This window comes from Microtus pennsylvanicus, chromosome 4 (genome assembly GCF_037038515.1).
Source record: "Microtus pennsylvanicus isolate mMicPen1 chromosome 4, mMicPen1.hap1, whole genome shotgun sequence".
NCBI lineage: Eukaryota > Metazoa > Chordata > Mammalia > Rodentia > Cricetidae > Microtus > Microtus pennsylvanicus.
In genome coordinates this window covers 111981948-111991631 of record NC_134582.1, presented here as the reverse complement: position 1 = coordinate 111991631, position 9684 = coordinate 111981948, and positions in this window count along the sequence as shown.

Below are 9684 nucleotides of genomic sequence, written 5' to 3'. Positions count from 1 at the left end.
ACACATCTTTAATCCCAGGAGCCACACTAATTGGCCATAGAAACTGGGTGGTAGTGGTACACACCTTTAATCCCGGCCTTAAAGAGGAATATAAGATGGCAGGAAACAGCTCTCAGACACAGTTTCATTCTGGGGATTCTTAGAGACAGGATCATGATTTTAGACTGACTTAGAGGTAAGAGCCAGTGGCTGTCTGTTTTGCTTTTCTGACCTTCAGGTTGAACCCCAGTATCTGTCTCTTAATTAATCGTGCTACAGCACATCCTGGAAGCCAACAGCCAATTTATTGTTGCTGGAAAACTTGAGGGTGCTGACTGGGTATCCCAAGTCATAGGATCAGAGCACCCCTTAAAGCACAGGAACACAGAAATCTCAGCATGCCTTCCTGATCCCTAAGAAAATCCCATTGCTCCAAAAGATGCTTTCACAATTAGACTTCTCGCAAAAGGTGTCTGGATGTTCACCTTCCTAGATATGGATGGAGGGGGGAGGACCTAGGACGTACCACAGGGCAGGGAACCCTGACAGCTCTCTGGACTGGAAAGGGAGGGGGAGAGGAGTGGGGGGAAGGGGAGAGGGGTGGGAGGAGGGTGAGAAGAGTGGGAGGAGGGGGAGGGAAATGGGAGGCTGGTGGGAGGAGGTGGAAATTTGTTTTTTTTTCTTTTCTTTATCCTCCTTTTATCAATAAAAAAATTAAAAAAAAATATACCTGAAATGACAAAAAAAAAAAAAAAAAAAGGTGTCCTAATAAATTCAGGAAGAAATAAGAAAGCATGAATTTAGCCTCTGTCCAGATAGGAATTATCAGCTCAAAAAGATGTGTGTCGACCAGCTTGCCAGAATAAAGAGGGAAGCGCTGCTAATAAAAAGGAGGAAGGCGGGTTGCATGAGAGTTGTCTGTTCTGTGTTAGCAGTGTTGGGAATAGCTCCCACCTTGGAGAGCCAGCCTTACGTCCAATCAGAAGTGTTTGGTTGCTCCCACAACGTTTGTGCCACTGCTGAGTCAGCCTATCATGCAGTCGGGTGACTGCTTAGATTCCAAGGGTTCTAGCTGAGTTGCTAGTTCCCTTTGTCCTTCCTGTGGATCCTCTCAGCCTGTTCCCATTTCCTTGTGTCAGCCCCTGATACCTAGAACACTTTTTACCTGGGACATTCAGTGGTCAATCCAGGCTGGGACTGGGTGATGTCTGTTACAATCCTTATTCCCACCCCCAGCCCTGTAACAAATGCTTACAGGTGTTCCTCCTCCCATGTTCCATTCACTGAGATGCCAACTCTCAGTACAGACCCGACATCCCCCCAGACCTTTCATGCCTGTGTCTCCAGATTATTCTTTGTCTTCAACCTGCTTAATAGGAGCCCTTCTCACCATACCTCCAATACCCTGGGAACTCCGCCTCTGGGTGTGGCCACGATCCCCTTAGCACTTTCCCACAGCCCCTCTTTGTCTTATTTCCTAGCCCACCTCTAGTGTCTCTGCCATCCACCCACTGCAGAAGGCACTGTCTACCAGGGAGCCCACGGTCACCACAGTTTCCTAGAATCCAAGGACTGGAACACCCAATAAAGATAAGACCAGATAGCAACACCTAGAATCACCTCAATCATCACCACTCCAGATGCCTAGATACCAATGCAAAAACCAACCTTAACAGACAAGACAACATGTCCCCACCAGAACCCAATAACCCTTGGTCCCAAGAGAGCCGCAAGGCATGGTGGTGAGACTGGACAGAAGAGAAGAGAGAAGTGAGAAAGGAGGGAAAGAAGAAATGTTATAAACAGCATTTGGGTCAAGAAATTCATGGATCGAGATCCTGGGTTCCATGCAGGAAATCTCTTCCTTTTAGAGAAATGGCTGAAAAGGAGATTCAGAGCAGGGACTTGAACGACAAATTATTCAAAGATGAATTCTGTGACTTGTTCCAACAGCTACATTTCATTCCACATAAGCTGCTAAGATGCCGCTCAGTGCTGAGACATTACTTCATGTTCCCAATGTGAAGGGAAAACACCACCAAACTAATTATCATGAGAGGAAAACACAAATCTCCTAAAAATAAAAAATAACTGCATAGTCCAAGGTGGAGAAATGCATACTTGGCAGCTATGTATAGAGTGTGTCCTAAGAGAGTGGGTTTTCTTATTCTTGTTTCTGTTTTTTTCTCTACTTCCTCCCCCCCCCCTTGATCTTCCCTTCCTCTCCTCCCTTTCTCTGCTGCAAGGGACTTAACTCTTAATTAACCACTAGAAAAGAAGCAAACAAAAGGCATAAGTTGGTGTTAAAGCAAGCAGAAAAAGATCAGACCTATGTGCATGCCTAAGACAGCATACTGGTCCTGGGCTATGGGATTCTGGCCAGCACCGAGAGATGTCTTGGATAGCACGGTTGAGTAGTGGCAAAGGCAGCTTAGACCTTTGAGGACAGAAAGCACACAAGGTGTCTGGAAGGCCACTGAACTTGAACTGGAACTTTGGAATGAATGGAGAGTGAAGATGGAATTGAAAGCAGTAGAAAACAGCATGAAACAGTGGGTCTGGCAGGCAAGATTTGTTTCTTATTAACTCTTTGGGGGAAGTGGTAATGATGGCAGATGGCCAGTGGTGGTAGGGGCTGAAGAGGAACTGATGGGGATCAGAGTGAAGGGGGCGCCCTTCAAGCTGAGCTCTTCCCTGTAAAGGCAAGCAGGGCAGCAGGCCCGAAGAGCATACAACCATACAGCCTGCCTCCTGCATGGCAGCATTGGGAAGAACAGGGCCAGAGACAACTAGTTAAGTCCACTTGGGACTTAACTTGGGGCATAATTCCATGATTCAGTGCCTGTAAGTTACTTCTCCCACATTGCAGGGATACTCTAAGAAAGCTGCTTTCCTCTTGGGCGGTTCTGCTCCCCCTCCTGCCACAGCTCTGAGGGGTTCAGCTCAACCTTCTCACCTGTGCCTTGCTCCTTCTGCTTGAGAAGGCTGTATGGGTACCTGAAGCGAGATGTGGTCTGGCCTGTGAGTGAACCATACACGCAAGGAGCAGCATTGAGTTAATCTCAGCTGTTGGCCTTGCTTAGGGCATGAGGCTGGCTGCTGGGTTGTTTTAAAGTGGGACCAAAGTGATGTTTGTGGGTGGTAAGGATGGTTCCCACACTGCTTATATCTAATGGTTTCCTTCTCAAGGGCCAGCTAAAGAATGATTTACAAGAAAACACAGCTAAAACTTGATTGAGTCCCAGCTTTTGGAAAAGGTCCGGTCTCGGAATGTGTACTTCCCATGCAGGGGGATACAAGGTGTATCTCAGTAGTCATGGTCCTCTTGGTCCTCAGTTTCCAAACCATTTCAAATAAAAGCCCTACATAAGCATGTAGCTATATTTCTAGCCCACTCTTGCGTTTTGCTAAGCCCTACCAGCTTACAAAACAGACCTTTTCCAAGGTCATTAATGAGGAGAGGTGGGAGCCATGTCCGTGCTTTCTTTTCTTGCCTACCTGTGAGACCCTCTGCTGCCAGGAGAGACAGGGAGAGCACGTTCTCCAGGAGCAGAGCGGCCTGGTCCAGCTTGAACACTCCCTGCTTCTGAATTAGCACTCTTCCCCTGCAGCTGGGAAACCTCCTGGACTCAGAAATTCCAGGGGCCCGACATGATCCAGGCTCAGAAATTGGGCCTCAGCTCCTTGCTGTTGGCAGATGCAAGGCTCCAACCCTCCCGGGCTTGTAGGAGCCAAATGCACTGTGGAGGTGTGATTCACTGAGTTCCCAGAGGAAGGGTACACAGCCAGCTGGCAGGGAATTACTGTTATGTCCAGGCCAAGGAATTCCATTGCTGTTAGCTGGAAACAAGCAGCCAGCTACCTCCCTTCTCTTCCTCGCTGGCTGATGCTTGGAACTGGAGATGAGCCAGGGATCTGGGGAGAAGAGAAAAAAAAAAGCCCTGAGCTGCTTATGACCAAGATAAGTCTGTGACTGGGGTCCTTGGTGGTGAGTTAAGGCAAGAAGTATTTGTGTCTTCATTTAAAGATGTTTCTTATGATCACAAATATTTACCCAAATTATACTTGGCTACATTGTTCAGCAGTGATTTTTTTTTTAGTAAGTAGCAAATGGGAGACAAGAAAAAGAATATGTATGCCATAGCTTTGAGACAGTCTATATTCTGAATGAGAGATTTTTTTTTCTCCTGTACCTAGATTCTTTGGGGTCTCTAGGAATGATGCTACAGATCCATGCTTAGTTATTCTTACTCCCTTTACTCTTAAGAGATTGTGGTATCCATGAACCCAGCTCCCCTGACACTTTCCATTTGACCCACGTCCTTCCAAAACTGAAATTATGGAACATTATGATAAACTTTTCCCTGATGTTTATACTAAAACCAAAGGCCCTGTCCACACTACCTTGTCTTCAAGCTTAGATCAATGGTGGTCCTTGAATTGAGGAAACAGCTAAAATCTTTTTCACCTGCCTTTGCCTCATCTGAGGGTTCAATAAAAGAAACACCCTCTACAATGTATCCTCAAAGCATAGGATGAAGAATAAGTACCACATTGGTCTACAATACAGAAGTTTAAGGAACAGTCTTCACTTTCAGTTGACTTGAGCCAGGCTTTCTTCAATTGCTGTAAAGTTTTGAATAATTTAATATCTCTTTGCACAGTTCCACCAAAGCATCCAAAAGCTTCCAGCATGGTGATGACTCCAAATAGTTTGAAACACATTCTGAGGCTGTTCTAAATCAAAGTAGATATAACACTCAGCCAAAGCTAAGTTTTCAAAAACAAGCTGACTCTAATGGAGCCTTGCCAACCGCATGCACTTAAATCCTAGCTTCATTCAGTCACAGGGGTTTTCTCTGAAGAAAGAATGTAAAACAGATAAAGAAAGGGGTTGCTATGGTGTCAACCCCACTGATGTTCTGCAATTCACTTCTGATGCTAACCACCTGGAAAACAGCATGAGTGGGGACCCCACAAATTAAGAACTCAGTTATCCAAAGGCTGCCTAAAGTTCAGATGGAAGCCACAAGTTTAGGGTGTCCCTGGTTCATTGACATTTCCCCAAAGCTGCAAATTCAGGAGTTTTGATGATCTTGTAGAGGTAACTGTCTTTATTTATTTATTTATTTATTATGTATACAATATTTTGTCTGTATGTGTGCCTGTAGGCCAGAAGAGGGCACCAGACCCCATTGCAGATGGTTTGAGCCACCATGTGGTTGCTGGGAATTTAACTCAGGACCTTTGGAAGAGCAGGCAATGCTCTTAACCTCTGAGCCATCTCTCCAGCCCCGAGGTAACTGTTTTCTAAATTTATTCACAGAACTTCGAACAGCACCATCCTTATGTCTAATTTCATTTTGAAGACTACTAAGTGACAGCCTGAAGTGACATGTAGGCCAAGGTTGGAAAAAGTCCTCTCCTTGTAGAGTATGTCACCTTGTGGGCACATCACTGTGTCTACCAACTAGAGGGCTTCACTTAGATTTGTTTTGCAGGTGTTTAGTGGGGTTTTATTATTTAGGTATAACTGATTAAATCACTGGCCATGTGATCTAATGAAATTCCTAGTTCTGGCTTTTCTGCAGAAATAAAGCCAGCTCAATGTTTCAACCCCCCAAGCACATACGTGGTCTTCTGGTAGCCAGGCCCTACTGTGATGCTATCTACATGGCCACTGTGGATCATATCACTGATGTGAACTCAGGTGTGACTCTATGATCTTTTAATAGTAAAGTAGTCTGCTACTGGGATAGTTGGAGGCAGAGGTAGAACCTCTCTCCCAATAGCCAAGAGTAAGGTCAATCTTTATTCTACAAATGGGAATTTCTTCTTGAAAACAAACAGGTCCTGGAGCAAGATGTGCCTGAAGCTCTGAGATCCCAAGTTTCTGATAAAGCCCTGCTGTGGTCTGACATTTTTACACTATCAGTACCACCAATAGGTGAATGTCAGGCTTATATCCCGGGGCTCCAGACTTTTGGCAAGGATGAAAGACAGTAGTTACAAAAATGCTTGTCCATGCAACAAGTAGGAAGTGCACAAGGGAAACTGTTTGTAGAATTTTTCCTCTGTCCATGCTTTAATTATAGATGTTTTGTTTCAAGGTCTCTCAGATCTTTCTATTTGGTCCTATTACCCTCTTGCAAACTTCAACAGGAACCCTACTTCCTCAACTCTCACTGATGGTCTAACACTCTGAAGTTATCTATTTTATTTTTGTTGACATGGCTGAATTAAGGGTAATTTGGAATTTCAATGGCTTCTTTATCCAGTTAACTCTCCCAGGATAGTTTTTCTAAGACCTTTCCCCTCCCATTCCAGTCTCCAGTTCCATGGGGTCAGTGTGAAGCTAAGAGTCCACCCTTTCCCTTCATAGCTCTTGAGACCCTAAAAGCAAGTATGTGGGTCTTGAAAGGATAATTTGATTCCAATTAGAGACTGAGGAGTCATACATGCCTAGAGACGATCCAAGGAGCTATTTGATTCATCCTGAGTCCCTCTTCGAAACCTTCATTCAGATCTCTAATAAAAGTATATGCCAAGGCAGAGAAAAAATACAGACGTTGGTGGAAAGTTTTAATACTCATATTTGGCAGGTAACCTCAATTTATCCCGTCTACTGGGATGAAAATTTATATAAAATTATAAAGTGATGCAAAGTCAGGACCAACTGAAAGACCCAGATAAATCCAGACCCCTCTAGCAGAAAGAATGGAGCCAAAAATCTAGCAGGAAAAATAAGCCAAATATCTAGCAGGGAGAGAAGAACCAAAAATCTAGGCTAGCTGGTTCAGTGACTCTCTTGCAGGAACTAGCTGACGATAAAGTTAGATTATAATCTTGAGAAATGGGGAGTTACCCCCTTGCGATTATCACTGGTATTTTTGGAATTTTCCAAAGATTGCTGGTATTTTTGGAATTTTCCAATGACTCCCTCCCTACCCCCTTTGGGTTGTGGTTTCTTCTCCTAAATACCCCCTATCCCAGCTACTCGGGGTTGAACTCTCTACCCCTGCATGGGAAATGAATTTTGGCCCCAGCGCACTGGTTCCTGTCCTGTCAATAAACCTCAAGTGATTGCAGCAAGGACTGTCTCTTGTGAGTTCCTGGGGGGTCGATTATCCTGAGACTTGAGTGAGAGTCTCCCCACTCCAGGGGTCTTTCACAACTACTATGGTAATAGGAGTTCTGCATTCTTCTCTTAATGTGGGATTTGGGGCTCAAATTTTAGGATGAAAACAATTAAATTGTATCTGTCTATCTATATGTTTATAACAATATATATTTTATGGGCCTGCAATATTGTCCTGCTTTTGGGTGGTGCTCCAAATTAGCTAATAAAATTTGTTAAGGAATTCTATTTTCATAAGCTTAGAAAGAAATAAGCAATTACATAAATATTTCTATATGAATATATAGGGACAGTTTTGGCTAGTTTTATATCAACTTGATACAAACTAGAGGCATCTAAAAGGGGGAAACCTCAACTAAGAAAATGCTTTTATAAGATCATGCTGTAAGCAAACCTGTAGAATATTTTCTCAGTGATTGATGAGGGAAGGCTCAGCCTATTGTGGGTGAGGTTGTCTCTGGGTTGGTGGTCCTAGGTTTATGTGGGATTCCCCCCTGTATGCTGTGAATATGTTTTATTACCATTGGTTAATAAAGAAGCTGCTTTGGCCTATGGCAAAGCAGAATATAGTAAGGCAAGAAATCCAAGCAGAGATAGAGGAGGAAAGAAGGCACGGACAGGGAGATGCTATGTAGCTGCCCAAGAAACAAGTAACAAATCATGAGCCTTGTGGTAAAATATAAAATAATAGAAATGGGTGAATTTAAGATGTAAGAGTTAGTTAACAAGAAGCCTGAGCTAATAAGCCAAAGAGTATGTAATTATTATTAAGCCTCAGAATGGTTATTTCATAAGTGGCTGCAAGAAATATTGAGTGGGACCTGGTGGGTGGAGAGAAACTGATCTGGGGGACCAGTAGAATGGAGAATATTTGTAGGTACATTAGATTCTATAAGAAAATAAGCTGAGAAAGTCATGAGGAATAAGCCCGTAAGCAGCACCTCTCTATAGCTTTTGCATAAGTTCCTGCCTACAGATTCCTGTCCTGTTTGAATTTCTGTCCTGACTTTCTTCAAGCTGAGCAATGATGTGGGAGTATAAGCCAAATAAACCACCCCCCACCCCAAGTTGCGTGTTGGTCATGATGTTTCATCTCGGCAATAGTAACCCTGACTAAGACAGGAACCAACTCACATGGAGAGAAAGGGTGAGAGGAGAAGTTCTGATGGGAAAACAAATATTGTTCATTAGGAACATCATCCACAGATGATGTTCTATTGAGATGCCCAAATATCTTTAGTCTGTAAAAGGGAAAAGAAGGTAAGTTTAAACTGGCATTTATACTGAGCAGGTAACCTCAGTTTATCTACTGGCAGTGCAAACTTCATATCAAATTATAAAGCAGTACAAACTCAAGGACCAACTCTTACATTAACTAGTGAGTTTCTCATTCCTCTCTTCATGAGTGATTTAGGACTAAGACAGGAATGTAAGTTAATTTTCTGTTGGTATGATAAAACATCACAGCCAAGGTAACTTACAGAAAGAATAGCTTGTTTGGGGCCACCCAGCCACCCAGCCACCCAGCCCCTCAGACACCCAACCACCCAGCCACCCAGCCCCTCAGACACCCAACCAGAATAAGAGTGAAAGGAAGATATACAGAAAGAAAAAGAAAAATGCCAGAAGCAAATGGTAGTCAGGATAATTTAAGAAAAGCTGGCAAAAAAGTAGCCAAGCTAAGACAGGGCATTCGTAATTAAAAATAAGCCTCTCTGTGTAATTTTTTTGGGGGAGCTAGCTAGCAGGCCTCCTGAAAGAGTAAAACAGACAACAAACTACAAAATGCATTCAGTCAAACTTCTCAAGTTCCCAAACCTTTCAGTCTCACCATTATTTAAAAGTCCAAAGTTTCTTCTGAACCTCATGGAAATCTCTTAATTGTATCCCTCTGTAAATTCAAAATGCAAATCACATGCTTCCTGTTGTAATTATGATTATGCTGGCCTGCCCTATCACCTGGTACCCTGTCTCTTTAAGAGACAAGTTCCCCCTACTCCCAATCACAAGCTGATCTGGAGCCTCTTCTCTTTCTTTCTCTCCCTCTTTGTCCATTCTTCTGAAGAGGCATCCTCTGCCTCCTCCTACCCCCTTCTTCTTACCCCCCTCTCTCTGTCCCCCCTCTTCTCTTTCTCTCTCCTCTCCATAACCCCCCCCTACCCTTACACCCTCCTAATACCCAGTAAATAAAACTCTCCATACCCAAGCTCTCCCTGCATGGCATAACTGTCTGTCTCCCACCTCCAGCAGCCTCCCACCTGCCATGAAACTTGCCAGGGTCACTCCTGCCATAAATCATAATGCTTCCCACAGACAAAGGCACAGAATATACATTACCATTCCAAAAGGGAGGAATCAGGGCACAGTAAGGCAATACTGGATAAAAGCAAGTCCCAAACCCAGCAGGACAAACTCCAAATCCCGCAGCTCCACGTCTGCCCTTCCCGCTTTGCTGTTTGTACATACAACCAGCTTCTCTCTCTTGAGCCAGCTGTCTTCCTTCGTGCCTCTCTCCTTGGTGTATCTCCCATGGCATCAATACCATGAACATCTTGAGGTTGCCAACA